Source organism: Plectrocnemia conspersa, unplaced genomic scaffold, assembly GCF_051122295.1.
Source record: "Plectrocnemia conspersa isolate PC_06_02 unplaced genomic scaffold, ASM5112229v1 ptg000002l, whole genome shotgun sequence".
In the NCBI taxonomy this organism is placed as follows: Eukaryota; Metazoa; Arthropoda; class Insecta; order Trichoptera; family Polycentropodidae; genus Plectrocnemia; species Plectrocnemia conspersa.
In genome coordinates, this window is record NW_028277166.1 from 18918868 (window position 1) to 18946450 (window position 27583).

Consider the following 27583-nt stretch of genomic DNA (forward strand, 5'->3'; position numbering starts at 1 on the left):
AAATATCCGCCGGGACGACGAACTTTCCAAGGCGAAGACAATACCATACCGAAGTAAACATGACGATAATTTCGAGTTTTAATAGTGGCAAACGTTGTCGACGCCTCGACCGGTGTAATGTGTACAAGAATGAAAACGAGTGCGTAAACCAGTCTCTGGAGAGCATAGTTCTTGCGTTGCGAACATAATTGCCAACATCCCAGGAGTCATTTTGCGGTTGACCAAGGTGCGGTTAAGATTAACGTCTCGATGGACGCCAGGGGTCGATTGCTAATCTCGAAAACGCTTTAATGATTTCGCTGCAGGTTAATTAGCATTCAAATGGTGTATGAAATTGCTATAGGATGATAAGACACTAATACTATATTAGTGGTACTATTTTATCTATAAATTAAATTCTTCATTTCTATTATAAATAAATATCTCCTTAATTGCTGTTGGATATTAAAATAATAATTATTGGTATAAAAGCGTTTGATTATCCTTAGTTTATATTGCTAAGGAATACATATGCTAGAAAGAGGCGTTAGATATGCATTAAAATACACATTTCTTTTATGGCGATTTTATTGCTTTCGATGTGGATTTTTAACTTCTGAGAAGGGATAATTGATTTTTGCGCTCTCCTATTGGTCAAAACTTGGTTTAGATGTGCCTTATCTGATTCTCGCTTTTAATATTGTTATGAAAAGTCCTATATAAACGCTTGATAATCGAGCGTTCTCACCGCGATGACACGATTTTACTGCTTTTGACCTGGACTAGAAATTCAGTGTTGCCATATACGGCAACACTGAACAGCAAAGAAAACACGACTTATTATCAAGTAAATATTTTTAATAAATATTAATTCCTAATAAAAATATTTCGCATAAAATCATCATTGTTTTATTTATTTAAAAGTTGAGAAGAAGCAATTCAATAAAGAAGATAATTTTATCTCGGAATGTTACGGAAGATTATGAGTTACGATCTTTAGCAATGAAGTAACGACGTATTGATTACTATCTTATAAACAGAATCTTTTAAAATAAAACTCTACAAGCATTTCAAGACGTAACACAAGAAAACGTTTACATTTTTATATCGTACGTCTGGACAATATCTGCGGCGCTGGATTGCCCGTGTAAATATTTACATGGTGAATATTTCCTATATAGAACACATATCGGCTACCAGATCCCATTGTTAGTCCAAGATCCGAAACCGCTGGGCACTTAATTTTTACGACTATGGCCCTGTTTACAATTGTTTGCTTTTCGACGTGGAACTCACGTCTTTGGCTAGTCTAGCCGGCGCTAAGTGCCATAAAAAGTGTTTGAACGAGTTCCACGAGGCGCCTTACTATGTGTACCGACTCTGATCAGACTCACCAGGGAATATATATCATAGTAAACGTGTGTGCTTTTTCAGTTACCGGCTATGTTAGAGATAATATAAAAGGCATTGCGCATTGTCACTGACTGTCCGCAAGATGTATTAAACGAAAAAGGTAAAGCTACCAGGTTCTAATTAAGCTACAGACAAATTGACGTACACAAAAAGGGTAAAATATTAATTATAATATAAATGTCGAATTGTCAATTTTTACCAGAGGAATCAATAGGAAATCCGCAGAATCATTTAATGTGTGGAATTCTCTGCGAACGAGATCTGGAAGAAAATTTCAACCTATGTTATATTTCAGTGTTCTCTAGAATCGATGCTACCTTATGGATGCACTTATCAGTGGCTGTTGTGCCCTCTTCCCCCACAAAAATTCAGCCACCCAGTTATTAAAAACAAACTACGCTAAGTTTTACAGATTATTGTATTTTTGTAGTAAATATTATTAAAAATAAGAAACATAAAATCTACTATATAATAACCTAATTATACATACAACAAAATGAGGTACAAAAATACTACTTTAAAGTGGTATTTTTAAATTAAAAATGTCAAGGAGAAATTACATAGCGTAAAAGCTTTGGATACATAATATATTTAAAGAAAGTGCATTTAAATCGTAACATATTTTTTTGGATTGAACTCAAAAGTAACTATTTTGAAGTTTTATGTTCTTGTTAATTTTACCTATAAATATTTGTGTAACGGGTTGTAATGTTTTTTTTTGAATTGGCAACACTTTTTCCAGTGCCAGCTAATTTGACAGCTGATAGCTGATTTGTGCTAAGTTTGGTTTGCCATTTCACCATGAATTGACTTACAAAATTTTAAATTAATAAAAATTATAATAAAATTGTGTATCTGCATAAATTAATTAAATTAAAAAAATATTGCCTATTTTATCTGTGAATTTCCATAAAAACATTTTTATGTCGACAATAAACAGAAAATAAAATAGTTTGCAAACTATTAAAAAATATATTAAATTATGATTAATACACATATTCTTATTCAATTCCTACATTTTTATCTGCTTCATACAATTTAATTAAAAATATTGTTTTTTTCGTGAATTCTACAAAAAACATTTTTGCGACGGTAAAAAGAAAAAATACGATAGTTTGATAACTTTAAAAATACGCTAAATTATGACTGTATACCTAATTTTTTCCTACAGTTTTTTAAAATATTTTTTCAATTAAAAAACGCAAAATATGATTTGTGAACTATCAAAAAGCATTGTAAATACATATGTAGCAGACGCGTAGTTTGAGACAAAAAACCCATATTGCGTTCATAACACGCATACATAATTTTTACTCACATAATTCGTAATAGAGAAGAGTCACTTTTGTTTTTAGAGCATTATTAGACAAAATTCTGAACTTTAAATTCTATAATCTTTAATAATTGGATTAACCATAATGTTTGATGAAAACAGTTAATCACTAAAATTTAAACAACAAACTGTACAACGCAACTACAACGCAACCAACAAAATTGCTAAATGCTAAAAACTTCCATATCGGACTAAAAGTAAAAAAGAATGCTGTTCCCTCTGCTTTGATTGACGACTCAAACTCTACTGACCAGTTGACGGCTCAATGATCGCTGGTATCTCTAGCGCTTGGCGTTATTTTTTGGCATTGCACCACTGTTGTAAGCACGATTTTTGTTAAAGCTCCTAATACTACACTCTCTGGAAGTTGTCCGAACCAAAGCTACAAATTTAGTCGGCCGAGACCAACGACTTCGAGTAAGCGACCACACTGTCGCAAATTTCATATACCGTCCGGACGGCGGCCGTAAATGTCGTTCGGACTACGGTACGATCGAAAAATGTGCCAAATAATCGCAATTTTTAAATTGTCATATTATTAAAATTACGCTACTGATAATTATAAAAGTTTGTGTGGGCACTCACCAATACAATATCAGTGAAAACTTTTCGGTCGTAAATATTCAATTTACGCAAAATCTTTGTCGGCTTTTGAAAAATGCCATAAGGCATAAAAATGACAGTACAGAATACCAATACCACATATGTGACTATCTTAGAATTTGTCGCCATCGATTCTAAATAAGAATTCGTTATGGTGTGACATTTATATAAACCGATCTAGGAAAATACATAAGGATATTCGGAACGATTTTTAAACAAAATCAAGTACCACTAATTATTTTTTAATTATTTAATTTTATATGAAAAAAAATATAATAACGATATCTGTTAGAAGAATATACTATCAAAAATATAATTTATCTCTTTTGGTGCTCTAAAATATTCAAAGATGTCAGTAAGAGTCTGTTGAAATAACATGACATGCGTGTCGACCATAGGACGCCTAAGCGCATACTGAAATTGAACCGAGTTACTCGTTCTATCTCAGTTTGCGAAGCACCATATCATTATCTCTCTCACTCTCACTTAACACGCGAGAGAGCGAAAGGTGAAGTATCTCACCGCTCGCGCTCGAAAGAGCAGCTTCGACTTTGGTCCTTTTGCCGACAATGTTCGGAAGCGCTCGAAGCTGGCCAAGTCGATTGAATTACCCACACTTTACCGTCCTTGGCCAACCTTGGCCAACTTCCAGAGAGTGTAGTACAGGTAATACATATAATAAATGGACTTATACAAAGATATCTCGAGTATGAGAATTGTATAAACGCTGCATAAATTTATTTTTAGACGAGCCTGAAAAACAAAAAAATATGCATCGTTGCTGTTTCACACTATCTTTGAAACCTTTACAATTATACGAGTCATAAAAATATACAATCTCAAAATTACAATGTAAAATTGGTGGCATCTGTAAGATTCATAGACTATGACAATATCGTCTAGCTTAGATATACAAGTTATTTGTTGTTTAGTGTTATAATTGATTCGCTGCTAAACTTAGGCAGTATGTACTTTGTATGCACTTTAGCAATCTTAAATTAATGCATAGAAATTACGTAGAATGTACTTAATTTTGTTTAAAAAATATATACAAACATGAATCTGCCACTGATGTATAATTAATAATATTAAAAAAATCAGCCATTATATTTTTAAAGTACCGCTAACAAAATTTATATATTGCCATATAACAATAATAAATCAACGACAATAAGAAGTCGATAATAATAACGACGGGCAATAACAATAAACGTTACGGCAACACTGATACAACATGTGCTCTCAATATTCAGGAGCAGATCGTATTTCACGTCGACGAAAGGTCGTAAATCATAAACGCATACCGTAAAAACATTACAAGCAGTCGCCTTAATGGACTTTCTTTAACAATATTTATTTTTTTAGACGCTATATGGCGCTTCGCAACAATGCGGCCGATAATGGTGATGGGTGGGATCCACTTTTTTCCGACCCAAAACAAACCTGTCTGCGGCTAGACGCATTTCTCAGAATCACAGGGACCCGCTTCCTGTCCCTGTCATTTTTGACCCGTCACAATCACTGTCATTATCCGAGGGACTGCCAATTTGGGGAAATGTTTCTCAGCCACGACCCATTATCGGGTCGCCGAAATAATGACCGTCGCAGCTATTAAATTTGTTATTGTTTTTAGAAAATTAACCAAAATTATACATTGCATGATTATAGCGAAAAACCGCTTGTATTTTTTAAAAGGGGAAATTTGATCACGGCCGCCACAGGGAGTCTTATTTTTTATTGAATATGTATAAGATATAATTTTATGTAAATAAATACAATCGCGGTGTGTGTCTTAAACGATTTAAAACAATATAAAATATCGTATTTTGATATGCATATTTGTTACAAGCTTGTTTCTGGTATATTTTTATATAAAATAAATATTTGCTTTTTTTATAAAGAGCGTATGAAAGAAACACTATATATGTATACATTTTAAATTAATAAAATAGCGGCGACTCTGCGGGTCATTTTGGCTACCGGTAATTAATTCTGCGAGACTTTTGCGACAAAAGACCTCAGCGTTAATTTATCGACCGTACTTTTCGAAATAGGGATAAAAAAATATGAGAAAAATTTACTAAATTGCCCGCCGTCCTGACCATTTGGCATTCTGTGCAGATTTATTCGTGCAAAAGGAGACCGACCGCATAGAAATGAGAGAAAGGGACGTATGTGAATGTGTGTGTGTATAAAAAACGCGAGATACCTGAGACTCCTGCGATGTTTGCTTTGACTGGGAAACCAAAAAACAAAGGGACCGATACAAAAGCCAGGGGGTCTTTAATATTCAACTGTCGAACTATGCGAACAGTTCGGAATAAAATTATTTTAATTTTTGTCATTCGGAATGGTTCTAGTGATCTGAGTTGGCAATTGAAGCTTTTATTTTCAAAAAATTCAGATAAGTCACAAAATACACAAAATACAGTTAATGTTTAGATTTATATCAGCACACTAAATATATTATATCATTATTCATATTTTGAATAATGATATAATATCATTATTAATGTTAAAATAAGCGGGAAATTTTAAAGAGCATTTCCAGGCTCGTTTGTTATTAAAAAAAACTTTAAAACGCCTCAAGTAGTAGAAATTAAAATATAAGTATTAATTTTTTATTTGTTTATACTTTACAATGTAGATGTACTATATATAATAATATTGATATCTTGCTTTATTTTATTTTTTATTAAATAAAGTATGTTTTACGCCCCTGGATAGGTTGATGCAAAACGTACAGCCCGGGGCAACCGGGCTTGCTAAGGACCACTTAGAACTTTTTTTACAAGGCATTCCTTTTGTAATGGACATGTTTCATCGAGCGTCTATAAATTAAGCGAAAACAGAAAGAACGGAACCAAAGGATGCACACGAGACCGAAGCGTATAAAAAATACGACGGCAAATGTAAGGTTTTTACTTTAACAATCGAATAATTGGTGGATCTCATGATTTTTTGCAAAACGTCTTCAAAGACAACGGAAAGTGTGTGTGGTCCAAAATTAGACATACATTGGGGAGAAAAGATATTTTAATTTATTTGCTTAGTATATATTATACATATGTAATGTATTATTAATTAGTATACTGATATGATTAATCTGAGAACAATTTTACTTTATAAAAAAAATATTTTTGTACAAATTCCATTCTTTATGAATAATGTATTGTATAATACAATAAATTCGCCTGTATATAATTTAATAAATTATACAATATTTTGACGTATGTCACTCAAAACTATGTATGTAGACATTTAATGACATTTAAATTCTTATAAAAAAACAGCAGGGACTGTCAAATCTTTTAGAAAGTATACTTCTTATATTGTACACGTACACGTACAATATAAAATAGCTGAACAACAGCAATCTAAGAAGGATTTAGAATATAATATATTAACTATTTAAAAATTATATTTTGACTCATTATTTTATACATAATCTAAATTAGATGACTTAGAAATGGTCAAAATTAATTAAACAATATATAATAATATGCTTCAGTAGTTTAATGTCAATAATAATAATGATATTTTTATTTCTACTCTGGCGAATTTAGTATAATAATAATTGAGCATTGTTTTACATTTTCATTGACAAGTAAAGCTTACAAAAAACTACTACGGGAGTAAATTACTATATAATAGCAACTTAAGAGTAAGATATTCATATTCTTCGTTACAGTTCACAGTTAAACTTTACAGATGCGCTGATGCACCAACATTAGTATATTTTAATATGAACTTTTTACTCTTTTATCGTGTATTTTATTCTAAAGTAAATGCTAGTTATATTTATATATAATATTACAAAATAATAAAAAATAAAATCAAATTTTAAATAAGTTGAAATTTTTTGCCAACCCTATTATGAATTAAACAAGTGGAGTCCCAGCCAGCGCGCCGCTATCGAGCTACACATAAACAATGTCAGAATGAAAATTTTTCTTCATATATGGTTTGCATCGTCAGATTTTTTTCTGTTCGATTTACGATCCGGTATTTTAGGCCGACCACTTGTGGACCCACTCTGGATAAAAATAAACTGCGATTCGGAGGATGTGAGCACTAGACTCTTAAGGGAAAATGGGTTGTGCACTTGAACATATGTGACATTCGGCACTCCTACCTAATATCTGTTTTTGTGTTGAAGAAGCGTTAGCAAAGTAAGATTTTATTTAGGAGGGTTTCGAGTTACGTATGGACGTAAATTAAGCGTTAAACTACGGCACTAGCAAGGTGGTAAATATTTAAAAAATAAGATAATTTATGTTCTTGTCAGAATTCTATTATAAGATACATTTTAAAATTATTTTTCAATAATTTGACATTTATATTTATTGAGTGAGATATTACCATACTATTTGTTAGTTCCAAATATCACAATGAAGCTGAATGATTTAGTAAAAAAGTTAAATAGCCGCATTAGAACAAAAATATGTAAATCTGCACACAAATATTGATTCGATTATATAAAGGTGTAAAGATGATGTGCATCATTTTACATTTGAGTGACAAAATATATGCGTTAATTCAAGATGTGAAACGCTATGGAATATTTCATATCTTATGTCTATGAACAAATTACTTTTTTCTTACGCAGCAGTAGATATGTATTTTCCTAATCATTATACTGGTCGTGATATTAAAAATAAATTTTGATACAGAAGATGCAGTGGAACAAATAAAGAAAAATGACAATTTTCCATGAATAGAAGAGTTTTTTATATATACATAAATACCTCTTAACTAACTATGTAAACTATATTATATCCACAATTTTAGACCTAGTACTGCCCTACAAATGCGATGTCCATAGAAAACATACACCTAAGCGAGCATAAATTTCTTTCTTATTAAACCCTTTATGTGCCAAAGTAACTTGACGTAATATACGATTGTAATGCCAGCCATTCTTATTAAAAAATACAAAGGCGCAAGTCGCTAATGACAGCCCTGGCGACGTTGAAAAGTTTAATTTTAGCTATTTTATGAATGTTATAGAGTGGTTTTAATTTTAAACGTTTTTTCATAGATGGTTCTATATACCTAAAGTCTTGTAATGTCATTTTAAAGCATAAATGAGAGTTTTTGTGAGAGCTTCGTAGGAAGCCCGTGACAATACAGTCGCGACTCGACAAAGCTTCATACGGCATCTGTGGCATACACACGGTTAAGAGAGCATAGAATGCAATGTGCTGCTGACATATTTGTTTGTCTTAATTGAATACTGAATAATATCGAATACAATGACATTTTTGAATATTTTAATATATTCGTATAGTATGAAAAATCGAATTTTGAATAATAAATACAAAAATTATCAAGATATACTAATAATAGATTAATAAATTTTTAAAATTTTGTATAAGTACAATGTTTTATTTTGAATATTCCTGTCGCTGAAAAGAGTCTTTTCAGCAACATTTTAAGGCTGTGTTGTTTAGTATGACTTTTTTTCTTAAATGTATCTATATATATGCAGTTGTTTTGCATTAATTCCTTATAGTTTTCGCATAAGAATATAGACTTCTACAGCTTAGGTTATAAAAAATATAATCGTGTTTTGTCGTAATAACTTGATATACTTAAAAAATATTTTCATTACATAATTAATGCTTTTTCAAATAAGTCGCGTAAAAATATAGTATTCGTTCTTTTTAGTGGACCGTGTTATTTCAAAACCGTGTAAAAATAGAGTTAGCTGTAAATTACTTTGATAATTATTCATATTAATTTAATAAATATAAAAAAATTCAGCGAGCCATTGAGAAAGTCCACAGCAGCATAAATTAAAATAGGAAATATGAGTAATTTATGAAATTTCGGCAATTACAAAGCGTTTTTTTTTTATTTATTATTTAGTATGCAACTATGATTGTTATAAATAAGAGACATTTTTTAAATAAAAAAAATCATAATTGTAGATACCGCAGCGGTACCTCGAGAAAAACTAACTACCTGCGTATTATACATTGTGTGTTTAGCAAAGACCTATGTTCTTACTCTATTGCTAGAGTTGGCAAATTTATATCTTCGAAATATTCTACCACAAATATAGATGAATAGTTGGAAAAATATCGATTATTTAAAAAACGGGGGAATATATTCGGTATTCGAATATCTGACAAATCTTCTCGATTCCTTTTTTTAATGTTGGTGTCTATGGCCGAATGAAAGAGATGTGCATCATCCCATATTTATATTGTTTTAACTCGTCGTAGCTAGCGCCAAAAACATATTTGTTAACAATGAATCGATTGCGTAAAAAAAAAAAAATTTGATTAAATTTCTCATAGTTTGAGAATCGATCAACCAGTCACAGAGACACTAGAAAAATGTCGCTCGTATCTCTTCGGCTCAATATCGTCTTATCCCTGAGGGCGAAGTGTCGAGGGAGATAATTTTAAAACGGTCTCCATTAGTCGCATCACCTTTACGACTTATTTACAGAAGTATGCACTCCGAACGGAATCCAAGCTCCGAGCTTTTATCGCGCCGGTTCCGAGAATTCAATCCCGACACCCAATTTCCACAAGATAAGCCAAAAATCTCGACTCGATAAAAATGCTCGATACTTTGATGGCTGGTCGCCGACCGATCGTTTTATGACGATCTTTCCATATGTATAATAAAAATAAAAAAAGAGCGAAGAGTACTAATTTACGGACGGATCAGCGTCTTCGTGTGGGACGAATAAATTTCGTTATCTATTGCTTTTTGTTCTTGTTCTTGCTAATGGACGTGTGATTCAAATCCGGACTTGGACGCAATTAAGTCAGAAGTGGATTTTATCGAATTGATGGATGAGATGCAGATTGGGAGAAATGTTGTGTATTACGCATGGCTTGGATAATCTGGCGTAATTAGATTAAATTAAAACGCATTTAATGTACGAAAATATTATAAAATATTTACTAATGGTATGCACAGATAGCTCAGATATTTATAAATACAACAATATTATTCTATACGCATACAAATCCACTCGTTTTTAAATAAGTATTTGATGAAACAAATACTGAATATAAATAAAGATTTATGTTCAGAGTATTTTGTGCAAATTGCTAACAAATAACTTTCTAACGACCTATTTTTGTATTAACACGCGTATTCATAAGTGTATACAAACAAACACCAAAATAGCATAATGGCTTCTATTCGATTTGAAAAGATTGAGGTTTAACGCGTATTTTTTAGGTGCATTGTGCGCATGTGTGTACATACACACGTATTTTTGGCTTTCTATTCAAGTGGTCGTCTAGACTTGTCACGAGAGACGCCAGGCGCTTTGGTTCCTGTCTTTGCGATAATAAATCAAAGGCAGGAGGAATGAAAGGAACGAATTAGAAACACAGATTGGAAGATATTTGTACCTGGCGATTGGGCGTTTTGCAAAACGGCGACATAACTGATTGAGATAAGATCGTGCCAAGATCTGAAGAGAGCGATATGGATTCTTGGTATTCGCGAGGAAGAATCGACTCGACATCTCAACTCATCAAATACTTATATTGCCCTTTATTAGACATTATTCTGTTAGCACATATCAAACGCGAATTTATTTAGATTTGTATATGTATTGTACAATACATATACATATATAATTTAATTTTAATGAGCTGATTAATAGCAGTTTTAAAATCGTAGTTATGACAGTAAGTCTCTTTGTATAATATAATTGAGTCCAGTTTTTACTATATTCTATCAAATGATAATCGCAATGTGTCGATTTTTCGACCACTTGCTACATTTTTTACCTCGAATACCTTTCAATACTAGTTATGCAGGAGTAGACAATGGATGAGCACAGGTAAAGACAGGTACGACGTAACAATATTTTTTTTCTCCTCAGCCGCACATACCCTGTTATTAGCGAAGCCATTTTTACTGTTCTCGGAATAGCCCTTCTTCGAGCGAACGAATTTTCGGTCTAATGGAGGGCCAAAGGGCCCGCCGATCGTTTCCGTGGCCAAATTACTTAATGATCGTCCCATGACTTGGTTTTGCTCTTAACCACGAACAAAGTAGCTGTAATTGGCGACCGAACCATCATCGGCCATGTGAAATCCTTCGAAAAGCAATCTGTGAGTTGTTAACGTTGATGTTGGCTAGTTGGGCACAGTTGGCTGCTTGCAAAAAAATGATGCAAACACGTAAACTATTAAAATTACTCGTTTTTTATGTTTTAAACCAATGCAGGAAGTTCGTGTAGTAGTTATCTGTATTGGGATCACTCGATAATTTCAACCAAATTGTATCATGAATCGGGCGAACACTAAAAAAAATAATCTGTACCTAATTAAGTTATTTATTATAATAATAATTTGCTATTTTAGACCAACTTGATAAATACGTGTATAAATTAACTTACTACTGAAAGAGTTAAATATTGCTTAACCGAAAAATACCGTTATCTATTTATAATGAAATAGATTATTTAATTTAAGAAAAGGTTAAAATGCCTTTACATAAAATTAAATAAAACAGTTTTCGAATTAACTACAGTTTTATGGTCAGAAATAAAAAAAAGTGTATATAAGATCAAAATACATGAAATAAAATAATCTTTAACCCTTTGGCTACCGAAATCCGATATATCGGCTTTCGCTACACTAGCGAGAACTGCCGGATCCGACGGCTCCGAAATCGTAGTATCCAATACATTTTCAACCGTCTGTAGGGTAATTGCTTCAGGGGTTTATAATATTTTTTTCAAATATATGTTATAAATATATTATAATCATTATTTTTATACATATACACACATATATATATATATATATATATATATATATATATATATATATATATATATATATATATATATATATATATATAATTTATATATATATATATATATATATATATATATATATATATATATATATATATATATATATATATATATATATGTATATATATATATATGTATATATATATATATATGTATATATATATATATATATATATATATATATATATATATATATATATATATATATACATATATATATATATATATATGTATATATATATATGTATATATAATGTATATATATATATATATATATATATATATATATATATATATATATATATATGTGTATATGTATATATATATATATATATTATATATATATATATATATATATATATATATATATATATATATATATATATGTATATATATATATATATATATATATATATATGTATATATATATATATATATATATATATATATATATATATATATATATATATATATATATTTATATATATATATATACATATACATATATATATATACATATATATATATATATATATGTATATATATATATATATATATATATATATATACATATATATATATATATACATATATATATATATATATATATATATATATATATATATATATATATATATATATATATATATATTCAACAGTCTGTAGGGTATTTTTACTTAAACCATTATTTAAAAATATTATATTTTATTAATTTACGAAAAGTTTTATTTACATTATAAAAATAAATAACATATTATATACCATTGTTATTGATTCCTGGTTGTTGTTCGCCCGCTCAGATCTCGTATTTTTTAATACGTCATGCGATAATGACTCTTATTCAGCGCAAATAAGAACTAAAATAACACACAATCGCATATTCATCATTAATTAGGTCAAGTTCACTGCAGACAGCGTCGCACGCCGCGACAGCATGTTTACAAACTAAAATACACATTTTGACTTTTTAATTATTTAATAAAAAGTCCCGGCAGTTCTGGAACATTTTTCCAAAAATGCCCGGCATCCAAAGGGTTAAATAATCATCTCGAGCGTCTTTATATACATACATATATATTCATAAATGTAGGTAATAGTTTTTATTTTTTATATTTTTTAAATCATATCCTAAACAAATTAAATGCATTAGAGATCGATTTATTATTTGATCATCCTAGATCGATAATCATACCCTCATAACAATAACAACGAGCGATTCATCTGTGTTTCGTGTGGTCCGAAATTATCTGAGGGTATTAATGACGGTTCGGAATTCGCCCACTACCATATTTATGGTTCTATAATTTACGACCGTCGGTTATGAAGGGTTACTGGGTCAGAGCTGAAGAACTTTACGAGAATGGCAGGTGAAAAAAATACTTGTGTATAATTTCATCAGGATATAACGAGTGTATAATTCGTGAGAATCCAAAACCAAACCAGATTCTAGGACCTCAGATTAAATGTTTTTTATTCAATAGTATAAATATATAGAAAACATTGCTATTTAAATATTATTTTAACAGCAGTTTGCATTCAAAATTTGGCACTAAATTAGAACTAGGACGATATAATTCACGTGTGTGCATTTTTGAAAGTCGCAAAAGAATGGAATGTTTACCGACCGGTAAGAATGGAAAAAAAACAACAGGTAAGCAAGCAGTAGTAAAGTGGCGTTCCACTTTCATGAGACGAAAAAAGAACAGTCCAAAGCTTAACCTGAATTTATGGAGAACAAAGATAAGGCGGATAAAGGTCGCCAATTGCATCACGATCCACTTGGATTCGATCCATGAGATAAACGCGAAAGTTTGTTGTAGAGTGGACGAAAGAACGAACTCATACCGTGGAATCCAGATATGATATAATGACCGTACGCTGTCGTGATCGGGTGTAATTGAAAATAAAAATACAGTTTGGGAAGCGGCGATGTTAAATTATAAGCGGTGAATAAAAATAATGTCCGAATTCAATCAACGAAACGGTCCGATCACGATTCTTCGTATACGGGTATTATTTTTTAAGTAAGTGTATGTGATGGTCTATTTTTTGTACTGTATACATTATCTAATGATATGTCAATTATTTACGACAGTTTGTTGTTTATGGAATTCATTGATAGTGTATGAATCAATTTTTATTTTTGGGTCATTGATTCAAATGGCGGAATTTTATTTTGTAAGAAATTGAATAATAATTTACAAAAAAATGTTTTTTAATGTACCGATCTTTTTACAATCACAATACGATTGATACAGGATATCATTTTTTTTTCTGATTCAAATAACAGATCTTAATATATTTTGGGTTCTATCCTGCCTGGTAGATTATATATGTTTAATCATAATTTCGATTGCTAGGGTCCGCGTGACGTGGCAGAGTATATCATTTTCTATGTCACAGTAGTAGCAACGTGTGTTTAAAATCGCTATGGCAATCCCTTATCTCGTTTATTCAAAGCGAAAAAACAGCTGCAATAAGCCGACAAATTGTGGCTTAATGATGTTGTGAATTTAAAGCAGGAACAAGGCTTGTCCATATAGGGAAAAGATTGGAAGAAGCAAACTTTTTTTTTATAAAAGATCGTTTAATTTCATGTCAAAAAGTGTCTTTATGAAATGGTTATCGGAAACTTTGTGTTCGCTGGGTGACAAAAAAGAGCAGGTGCTAAGCTTCTATAGCTGGCCACACACGGGCGGATCTGCCCGTCGGATTTGTCCGAAATGGATGTCTGACGGACAAATCCGCCGGTGTGTGGGGTTAAAACTCTCGGACAGATCCGTCTGTTGTCTGTCCGTTGTCCGTGCTCAAAACGAACGAATCGGACACGGACAAGCAGATCTGAGCAGAGATCGCGCTCGCGTAAACGACCGTTTAGAGTGTTTTTTGTTAAAATTTGCCAATTAAATAATTTTATGACCCGGGCCTTTATTAATTTGCGCCAAAGTTGCCGCCAACGACTAATTTTTTTTAAAAGTTTTATTACTTTATGACATATTTCTATCACATCACTATACAATAGAAAAAATAATATAAATTTAAGATGCACTTAGAGACTCTAGATACGTAAATATTACATATATTAATACATAATAAAAAATATAATTTTAATTATACTAAAATTAAAGTTATTATCATTATTGAAAATTTATGAAGAGATCAAGGTACATAAATGTATGTATATATTATTATTATTATTAAATGACATTTAAATTTAGAATTTACTTTAAACACTATATAAATTTAACTTTTCTTCTACAATATCTACCGAGCTCAGACAGACAGATCCGAGCTCGTACATTTTGCGTCTGTGGCCAAGCCCGGACAAATCCGTCAGATGTCCGACGGGCAAATCCGTACATGTGTGCTTAGCTTATGACCTTAGAATCAAAAAAATAGTTCCTAAGCTAGTTCCCATGGTTCAAAATAAATATAGACGTGTTCTAAAGAAATTATACATATATGAGAGTTATTAAAAAATATTTTCGAAAATATGAATATTTTCCAATTCTATATTATAAAAAAAAACACTTTAAACTAATCAGTACGGTTAGTACGAAGCTTAATTTTAATTATACTTGCTACTAATTTATATTACCACAATCAAATATTATTCGTATTAATTAAAAATATATAAAAAATCAATACCAACTATTGAGAAAGTCCACAGATGCACGATATTAAATCAAAAATAAAAGTAATTATCAGAATTTCAGCAATTAAAGAATGTTTTTTTATTTTTTTGTTTGATATAAAAAACATAAGGATAAGAAAATTGATATCTAAAAATACACATTAATACAAACATTAAACAAGTATTATTAAAATTGGTCGGTTTTTGATGTTTTTAGAATTTTTAAAAATATCCCACTATAAATATACAATAAATAAATAACAAACTACAACCCTCAAAAATATTCAACCCTCTATTTTTTTTCTGGTAGATTTACTGTTATAAAATCATTTTTTTCATATTTTTTTACATATATAATTGTTTATAAATTATTGTTGCTATTTTAAAAGAATAAGATTTCTGCTATCAGAGGGAAAATTTATTCAAAGAAATATTTAATTATTTGTATGTACATTTTATTTATTAATATACAATTATAAACGACATGTCGGAAACAAATAAAAAAAAATAGCTATTTATGGGGGTATTCATTATTTAAAGCAACGCTCGCTCGCTGCCGCTCGTTTGCAACTAACTATTGTTGACATTTAAAATAATTACGCCCACGATGTCGAACCATAACCGTTTTAAATATAATTCCAAATAAATAATCTATGTATGGTATAATAATAAAAAAAAAATTGCCCCTCGATAACAGTATAGTACCAATAAAAAAATTGTATATACAGAATTTTTATTTGTATTTTTTCACTCGGTAACGAGCGTTCCTACTACGTCGGCGACGGCACGATTTTATTGCTTTTGACGTGAATTTTTGCCTTCTGAGAAGTGCTAATTGTTTTTGCGAGCTCCTATTGACCAAACTTCGGTTTGAATATACTTTGATTAGCACTCTTAAATTAAAAGTATTATTTAAAAAAAAAAATGCAAAAGTTTGGATAAAAGTTTTAAGACTATTAGTTTTAGAACTTCAATTAGGTTAGGTTCGAGTTTGAATAGCAAATGGACGATTCGCAACTCTCAAATTGCGTTTTATAGACATTTTAGGGCAGCATATTAGCGCCTATGATTTTAATTCATTTTTTGCTAATGAAAATGTATTTTGACTTTACTAGTGAAAATATAACTATAACAAAAAATACACATTCACTGTAACATTTTTACATCGCATGTAAATAAATAATGATAACTATATACATTACTACATATAGAAAAGTTGAAATCATTTAAATTTACTAGCACCTGCCAGATAATTAAAATTTTCAATTGTGAAAATATATATCTACAGGTGAAAATGTATTCCGATATGATTTTATTGAAATGACATGTTTAAAAAATATTTTCGGGATAAATTTGAGACTGTATTATTTATTTATTATTATGTTTAGTTTACTAATTTTTTTAGTATTTATAGCTATAGATAATTATTAAAAGACTATTAAGTAAAAAAATTGATTTTACGGAAATGGACTTTTTATGAAATTTTACTCCATGTGATTGTAGAAAAATATAATTAGTTTAAGCTAGTATGTTCTATTCAAAAAACACATTTAAACAGTTATATTATTTCATTTTAACACAAAACATGTAATTTATGCATGGAATTTGATAAGAAAAATAACATAAATACATACATACTATGTGCTAGTATCACAGGAAGTAACACATTATTCAAATTTAGGAAAACTGATAACCACATCCACATTAGATTAATTCATACGGTTGTTACACATACTGTAAACCAAACATAGCATTTGAATTTAGACAGTATTCATATAAAACATTTTTTATATTAACAATCTACGTAAGCCAATTTTTATCCTAGCAGTGCATCGCTCGCCCTTTGTAATGTTCCGCCTATAGTAGTTTTCCCTTTGCTTTCAGCCGTTTATCTAAGATCTGAGGAATCCGACACCGAATCGGCCGACACGCTCCAATATTGTATGTGCGCCCAATTAATTTGTATTTACATTCTCGTTACTGTGTTTGTGTGTAAAAAATGTAAAAAAGACAGTAGTAATTATACACTAGTAGCGGAAACACAATACCTGATGATTCCCACGCGACCCTATTATGTTACGGACGGGGGGTCGCCAACGGTTGACACGCGAGACCGCGATAATGGTTGAATTCTATATTTTCTCGACAGCTGCAAAAACATATTATATAAAATACTAAAATGTATTTGATTTTATGAATCATATGGGTATATTGGAAAATTGTCTAATACTATCCCAACAAGAAACTCGCTAGAAGGAAAATTCCATAAAGTTTCATAAACAGGAAAATTTCTCATTATCGAGTCAATGCGCTAAATTTAAATTTAATATAATATATACTAGTTACAATATTATTTATATTATTTTACTTGAGAGTTCGTTTCTGTACTTTTGCATAAATATTGAATTAGTGTAATATGAATTGATATACTGGTAAGATATCGAATTGCAATTATTTTTCGATATCTAGGTAATAAAAACAGTTGTTCGGTGATAAAAAATAGTGAATAAGAGTTCAAGTCTAATCTAAAAACTATGAACTGATTTTAAAATATAATTTATTTAACATACTAGTACTTTAGAGCAGTGGTATAAGTCGATGCATAATACCCGAATATCGGAATTATTTTTTATATAAATATTTTTCTGATGAATCATTACAGATAAAATTCTCCAAGATTTTTCTAATTTCACGGATGAATATCGTGATGAGTTATATCGTAAAAATTAGCTAAAAATTGAGATTTTTATATATGCATAAATAAAAAAAAGAACAAGAAAACAAATAGGTATTATTTATAATGAAAATATGTTTTTTTTGGTATTCAGAAAATTGTTTATACTGCTATAAGTGTTGTGGTTATATTATATAAATAGTATCCACAGTACACAAACACAAAAATTATATTATAATATTTGCTATCGTTTGTGTGGTCTGCAATATGCGTTAGTTTCTTATCAGCAAAGATTATATAAACACAATTTTCGTATTATTCTATATTGTACCAATTTTATATGTTACTGTAAATGTGTATGTTTTCACTGGCGTTTCAGTGAAATCATATTCGAATACATGTTCCCCAGTATATATATACTTATATTAGAAAAATATTATTTAACTGATAGGTGCTAGTGAAATAACTGTCGTTAAAAATCAATTTGACAGTTACCAAATAACCATTTTCTGTTCAAACCCAATGAAATATCTAAAAATAACTATTGTTTTAGAAATGTCAATAATTTTTGCTTAGTATTTTTAAACGATGCTACGTCACAATTCAGTGAGTCTCTGATCATATGAATATATTCCGTATTTTTATTATTTATTATATTTCAGCTCAAAACATCATTGTGTTTGACAAGCTCGTTGAGAAGCTGGATGGTTCGTGCAAGAGGAGCGTTCTCAAGCGCTGACGTCCTGGTCGTTACGGACAAGAATAAGGGACGCGATCGCGTCTTTCTATCGCAACCAATATCGTCCCTTTAAAAAGTGATTTATTAAGTAGACGTTACACCGACAATGTAATGAACTTTATCCTAACGTTCCTGTCAAAAATACACTAGGATACAAATACGGATACGACCCGTACTCTAGAGTAATTTATTTGATTTTTTCCAACAATTCACTTGGATTCTTGACAATGGAGATATATTCGAGTACGCTACGAGAACGCAAGTCACCAACAAATTATTGCAGTGACACGCGCTCCGCATAACGAGGTCGAGCATTATCCATGCCTTACTGAAAATTTTAGCGATATGCATACAAAATCTCTACAACACTTCTGCCTAAACTGAAAGAGAATTACGCTGGGTAAGGATATATGGAAAATGTGACAACACGAAATTTGGCGATACTGAAATACAATTGATTATTACACCAAATCCAGGTATTTTTTTATAAAACTGCTAATCATCTATGGTCATCGCCACTCGCTGTATGTTTGTCGTTAATAAATTGGATCATAAGTCAGATTGGATCCCTATGGTATTCCAGAATAAGCGAAATACTTATTACCATAGCTGTAATGCATTTATAAACAAATAAAGTCTTATTGCTACTAAGAAGTAAAATTATAAAACATTTTAACTACCTGAACTAGTAAAATTATGTTTTACTAAATATGTCTTCGTTAAACATTATTTAAATACATATAAAACATTATGTTTATAGAGTTTATTTTTTGAATTGGCAACACTTTATACAGCGACAGTCAATTTTACAGCTAACAGCCAATTTGTGCTCAATTTGTTTTGCCATTTCACCAGACTTGCCAGAACAGCACAAATTTATTTTGATAATCGTGGTTTAGTTCGTAAAACTTACAATGTGCTACGTTTATTGTTCGGTCGACATAAACGTCGATCTGAGCAAGTAATTCGAATTAACATGATTCGTTTTTGCACCAGGCATACTCTAATTGATAATACGCATCCGCAGAGACGTCGTACAATGCGCACCGAAAATGTTGTTTCGCAACACAAAAATGATGCACATATGTTTTGAGATAAATAACGAATTATTTGTTTTCATTTCACAACTATTGAGGTTGTAAAATTCAGGCAAAAATGTTTCGTTCCATTTTCAACGTTCGCAGCATTTCATGAATACGTAAAAATAAGTTTTGTACAGTATATCATTATAGTTATAATGATTATTAATTCTAGTTGATGTAGAATTTGAATCTTAGACTTACAATTGTTTTGTTTCATACTGCTAGTCAAGTTAATTAACAATTTCCGTTGATTTCACCGCACTGAAGCCGATGAACCCGCTTCATTGACAATTTCCAAATCACTCCACCAATTCACAAACAAAAAATTCAGAACCAAACAATGGCTAACGGCTCACGCTCGAATACTTGAAAATTTGTCACGAACGCAAAAAACGCATTCGCGTGACTGGAAGATGAAAAGAGCCGCCGGCGGCGTCCTCTGAAGATGGACAGGCAAATAAATGTCCACCAATTTTGCCGGTACGTACCTACATAATGGGAAAAGGTTGACCGCCCCGGAAGCGGCCTCCGATATAATATGCATATTACGCGCCGGCGCCACCGTTCTATTTCCGCCACGAACAATGACAAGCGGCCCGCGGCGGCGGCGTTTTATATCGCTGCTCGCTGACTTATATCTTGACGCCATCGCAGCGGCGCTAATTACGTCGGACCGAATTTAAACTTGGCCAACTTGTGCAACGGCCGGCGCCATACTTTTCGAAAGACTTTCAAAATATTGACGAACGATGAGTGAATGGGTTGGGTGATTGACCAATTGGCCATTTACTTAAAAAAGATACACCCGAATTGGCAGAAATTGTGACGCTTAGTATCGGATATGTCAATTTTAATGTTTTTTTTTAAAAATATATAAGCAGTTCAAAAATATAAATAGTTACGTAAATATCTAAATGCCAATAATTGTTTTTAAACAAAAATATATATATCTGCCATTCTAACGGGTAGCGCAGCCCGACCCGGGTACCCGCACGTTTTTAAAATAATCGAATACCCTATAATTTTTAACGGGTATCAGGATATTTTAAATTAAATTTTTTTTTTTTAGTTTTATAATACATTTCGTTTTGGCAAATAAAAATGCGAGTATTTGCAAAAAATATACACGGCATACTCGGAGGACGGTTGTACACAAAAAACACGATATTTTAGTCTATTGTTATTATTCACCGTCAGTGATTTATGATCGTTAGAGTCTTGCTTGATTCGAACTATTCCAATGCAATTTTGATACCAACTACACAGAATACATTATTTTATTATATAATTAATATTTGTAATACATAATATTTACTGTTCACTTTTGCAAAAATGAGAAGAGAAAATTCTGCATGTACAATTTGGTAATACATTAATAGAAGATTATAAAATTTTCATTCAGAATTTAATGATGCTTTCAAGTTTATAATCCGCAAAGTTGCCAACGATCGGCATTTCATAAAGTATTATTTGACTCGTAATAGAAACAATTTTTTACTGTCAATAATATATTGTGACGGGTGAGCCGTTTAACGTGTTTTTACGATAAGCAAATTCATATAATATAATTGTCCCGTAGAAATAAGAGTGATTCTAAATTTGGTTTTATGACAAAATTTAATCCTAGCTGTAGATTCTAAAATTTATATATTATGACTAAAATTTAATCTATCTTTGATACAATTTTATAAAAATTACTGTTATTCTACGAATATTTTAAAACTGATAAATATATCCGACGTTGATATGAATTTTGAAGTACTAATTTTAATCAAAATAATTCATTTTGAACAAATAATTCATTTTTTTTACATAAGGTTCTTTTGGATAACCGTAACTAACAAATAATGGTGTATAGTATTTGAATATATTTTACTGGAATAAATTGGCTATTAGTACTCTACATCTCAGTATAAAAATTTAGGGAACTTACAGAAGCGGTCCATGAACATATTATAAAATATATTTGGTCAAAGTTGATATTTTTCTAGACTTTTTATTCTAAAAAAAAAAATATTTATTCGATAATGTTATAAATAAATGAGACAAAAAGGTTATACCTTCGTCTTCATTTTTATTGATACTCGTAGATAACACACTGATGGATCAGCGTATAAGTTATTTTTAAAAGCACCTGAATGTAAGGAAGATTGTTCAACACTTTTTATTGTTTGAAACACGAAATATTCATACTCAGACGGATAATTGGTCATAAATGTCGGCAACACAAGTCAAAATTTGACCTGGTGCTTTATTAAATTAGAAAAAATATGCAAAGACAACAATAGTCACTAAAACGTGATTAATATCTTAAAAAAATATGTTCCGGCTTTTGAATCCTTTGATTTACAAGCATTACAAGTAATAAAAAATCATAATTCAATGACAATAATTTGTACTAAATCTTGAATTAAAATTTCAAAACTATCTGACTTTTTCAATTGCAGTTGATGAAACTACAGAATGTGACTAAAAATCTGCTTGATGATTCTATCATAGGCGAAGATATTTTTAAGAATGTCTACAAGCTTTTAAAAAAAATACATATCAAAACTTGTGCGTGTAGCAAAATACGGAGAAAAAGCAATAATAGGAAAGACATGTGGGTTTGTAGTTATGCATTTATTAACAGTTTAACGCCCGAGGACTCGTATACGAGTCTTGAAAGAACATTGTTTAGTGGCCGTGAACTCATGAGTCCTGCGTAATGCGTTTTCTTTTATTAAAAAAAGACTGTAATGCGTTTTCTTTTATTAAAAAAATACTACGTACTTTAAAATAAAAAATAAATGATATTTTACTTACAATTTTTGTAAATAGAGTCGTTTTATCCCATTGCAACGCAATGCAATGAGACGTCACCTTTTTGAGGCACGTGAATTTTTTTATGCAATATATGAACCGTAATTATTTATATCATAAAAAAAATAATGTTACACTTCTAACAGAAAAAAAATTCAGGGTCAAAATGTCTGGCTAGGTAAACATAAAACCAATCCAATCAAAAGAAATCGAAACAACCGCGGTTGATAGTACATCAAAGTTTTTCAACCTAAAACTCTGTATGTTATTATAAAATTAAAAAGTAAAATCGTTACGCTATATGTAGATAAATTAAATAATACAGTAATCAAAGAACTTCCAAAAAATATCATCCATTAGCTTACAAACATTTTCCTGGTGTTTGTAATTTTGAAATTTCGTCACCGTTTGGAAAACCGCAATGATTCACAAATTAGGAAACCAGGGGAAAAAGCTACAATTCAGAGAAATTATCGCAGTACTAGTTTATTGTAAAATAATTGAAAAAATAATATTATTGCACTTAAAAGAATCTCTGAGGAATAGAATCATAAACGAATAAATATGTATTTTTCATTCCTAATATTTTGTGCAAATTGAAAATGGTTGCAATTGTTACAAATCAGGTAATTATAATTTAATAATATGTAGGATTAAATGCTTATATAATTTTTTGTATAAGCGATTTATAAAAAGTATCCATTTATAATATAATATAATTTGCACTCACCAAATTTTTCGGCGTCCTTTTGCTGCTTACAACTGTCACAGACACATTTATTTTCACCAATACACTTATAAACCATACTAGATCACTATTTATATTTATTATTTACACTATTTCAATATGAAGAGGAATTTCACAACTTCTGCACATGTATGCTGTATCTTTCATTATTGCACGTGCAGAACAAACACACAAACACGACATATTCCTCTCACACACTTCTCCCACTTTTAATTTTTATTGGCTGATGGTTTTTCAGCTTATCCGAAAGCCCTTTTGATAGATCGAAAGCACGGACAAAGCAAGGTGCTTGACACGTCTTCAAAATCGGAAGATTCCACTGAATTCTGCATCCATCCTTTAGCGTTTCTCAAAAGAAAATCTTTGAATTTAATTTTACCGTTACAATTCAAATTTCGATAGACACTGAACGAATAAAACAATGCGCATTGAATTAAATAAAAAATATTTTTTTTTGTTTATTCCATTGTTTTTCGAAATATTAGACAAATATGTATTAATAATTCATATATTGATTACAGTTCATTATAGATTAAGGCTTTTATATTGTAAGGCCGGTGGTTCTGGTTTTTCCCGTGTCTATCATCTGGCTGTTATGAAAAGTATGTATATATTATTCTGAAACCTCTTTTCTTACTTGTTTTTCAAATTTGGATAAACGTTTTATGTTTCATCTGTTCTGGCAGACCCCTATTTTTCCGGATTATTTCACAGAGTTATGTTATCCGTAAAAATAAATAATTTGCGAGTAAAAATTGTCAGCATAAACACGGTGTTATTTGTCCAGATATAGGTTTAGTACTCGCCGTATTTACTAATCTTCCTGCATTTTAAATTACAAATATAACCGGTATGTATCTGATTCGCAAACTATTCTATTCAACACAAAAAGGCATAATATTTTCCGTATATTTTGGGGTGATTAAAATTTTTTTTTAAATTAAAATCACAATCACAAAATATCATTGAGAGAAGAACAATTTTCGCGATACGTTTGGGAAAAAAACTAAATATACTGCATTCCTTCAATTATAAAATGCAAATATTACCGAATTCGAGGCACGTCATATACTCTAATAAATACATTTTCAAAAGGTATGTCTCAATATATTTATGCGAAAAATCATAAGGAAGCTACATATTAAATTTCAATAAAATATCTTAATTGATTTACAAAGTAATGTAAAGTTCGGCAAAAAAACTCCGGGCGGTAAGCTGTTAATAGCTAAGCAGAATGAATATTTTTCCAAAAGCAAAGTTTATTCTATTTGGTGTATTTTACCCCATATTTCAGAAAGTGTTGTATGTTTCAAAGTCATAAAAATATAATATGTGCTAAATTTTATTAAAACAAATTTTTGAGGATTGAATAACTGATGGTTTTCTTCATTCATTTCAGAAGTGGATACGATGGCTTAATTTATTATACAGAAGTATGTTGGCTCTCCTGTGACTGATGGCGTGCTACTGCAATACGTAAATACAAAAGACTAGAAAATTTGCATTTAAATAAATTTGCAATAACTGGAGGAATATTAATTAACAAGCCATAAAGCAAGTAAAATATATAGTTCAAAACAGCAGAGGGTAGCAAAAAGGTTAGTACAAATTTTATTTTATTATTTAAAGGGAACTTGGTATCAGTAGATCATGAAAAGATCCCATTAATTAAAGCTGTAAACATCTACGGATCTATATTTTATTTGCTGTAAAACAAATATTGTCCTTAAAAGAAAGCTTAAGTTATGCCCGCAAATACCTTTTTTATTCCAATGAATATTATCCTCGTTTTCTCGACCATGCATATTATCTCTAGTGTCTGTTTCCAGTCTTCATCTATACTTCTTAAGTGAATAATCACACAATACAATTTTAAGATTATAAAGTTTGTAGACTTTTAAAAAACTTTTATCAAGCACTGTGCTATAATATATTTTTTGTATTGATTTATATCAAAAATTTTGCTTTCAAAGTATAATCTATTTCAATTAATTTAAATATATATTGTCCTTCTCCTCGATTCTTGCATCAGGAAAAATTGTTTGCCAAGAAATGAGGACGAATATTTCAAGATCCAGATTGAACGGCAAACCTCTTAAAATGATAGCTCTTCTCAATAGGCCAACTCCAATCGACAATCACACATATTTTGAGTACGTTTTGGGTTGGCTTCGTGCCCGCTTTTATCAATCGGAAGAGGGTCATCAAGGCAGGGTCCGATCCGGTCCGATGTGCCCGCACAATGCAATTAATTCTAATTGTGCCAGTCCTGGCAGTAACTTCCTTCCACGTTGCGTCGCTCGCCGGCGCCAGCCCATCGACGCGCAATTTATATTTAACACACACATACACACACACGAATCGCCTTGCATGTCGTTATGCAATTAGACGAATGGCGGGACCGTTTATTATTTATTTATAGGGGGCCCTGCATGGTCGGCGGCTTGTGACTACCCGAGACGGTTAATTCACGGTGACAAATCGAAATGAAACGGTTGATTAAACGGTTAACTTCTCACTGTGGAGGCGAGCTTTAACCCTTTGCGCTTGGCGGGCGGACTGGATGTATCTGTATCTGTATTGATTAATTATATTAGAATTTCTATATATTGACAACACGGACTCATTATAAGAAATAGATATGGTTTACTTCTAATAAATAAAAGTCATGAAAATTCTCACTACTCATTGCATATCCTTAACCATTTCACGGTTTAAATATTTTTTAAAAAATAGATTTTATTTTTGCAGTTAAATAATAAATATTTAACAACAAAAATAAGAATAAGTTTTTTTTAGAACATTTCTCGAAAAAACACGTTTTCTATAATAGAATAAAAATAAAATTAAACAGTAGAAATAATGGTTCATAATATATAATTCCATCTCTAAAAATAAAAATAAAAAAAAACATACAAGCAGTTCTTACATAAAAATAAATTTATTTCACATCTCGAAGCTTCTAATTTTTTTAAATGATGCTTAAAATAAACACAGTAGGATTACTAAATCTTAATTGCCTTCCTTGTTTTGGAAAACAATTTGATATTTCCTTAATCGGATTTCAAATATAGTTCTCCTTAAAATAATATAGTTTGGTTCGTATTATTTATAATCAAAATTATGTAATTCTCAAAGCTATGACCAACTATGGAAAAAATAAGCTTTTGAAAGCCACTGTCACTTATTATATTTATTTAGTAGGCCTTTACTAATCTCTTATTAAATATTTCTTTTTAATATATATTACGGTTAAAATGGCAGATGAACACTTTTGCACTTGAACGATTTAAATACCATCTATATGATATACACAGAAAGGGTTTTTTAGATGTTGGTTATTAATCAATAGCGTCATGATGCGTGTATTTAAAACGCGCAATGAAAAAAAAGGTTGCCGACCTCCGCTCAAGATCGACATATATTTAATTTACTATCTATGAAACTCTGGGTGGTCCATAATTAATATCTTGAAGCAATCTCCCGTGTTGATATTGTGGTATGCACTTGTATATAAAGTATGGATAAACAATTGCCGACTTCAGTTTAAAAACAGTGAATATACATATATTATTTTCGTCGGACGTAGAAAAACCATCGTCACTCACAATAAACCATTTATAAAAAAACGATCGATACTTGAGCATTTCACGAGAAATATCCCGGTTTTTTTTTATTTTTGACTTGAAACTATACATACACTTTTTATATAAAAACAAATATTTTCTATATTAAATAAATAATTTTGCAATATATATATTTACTTTATTTTT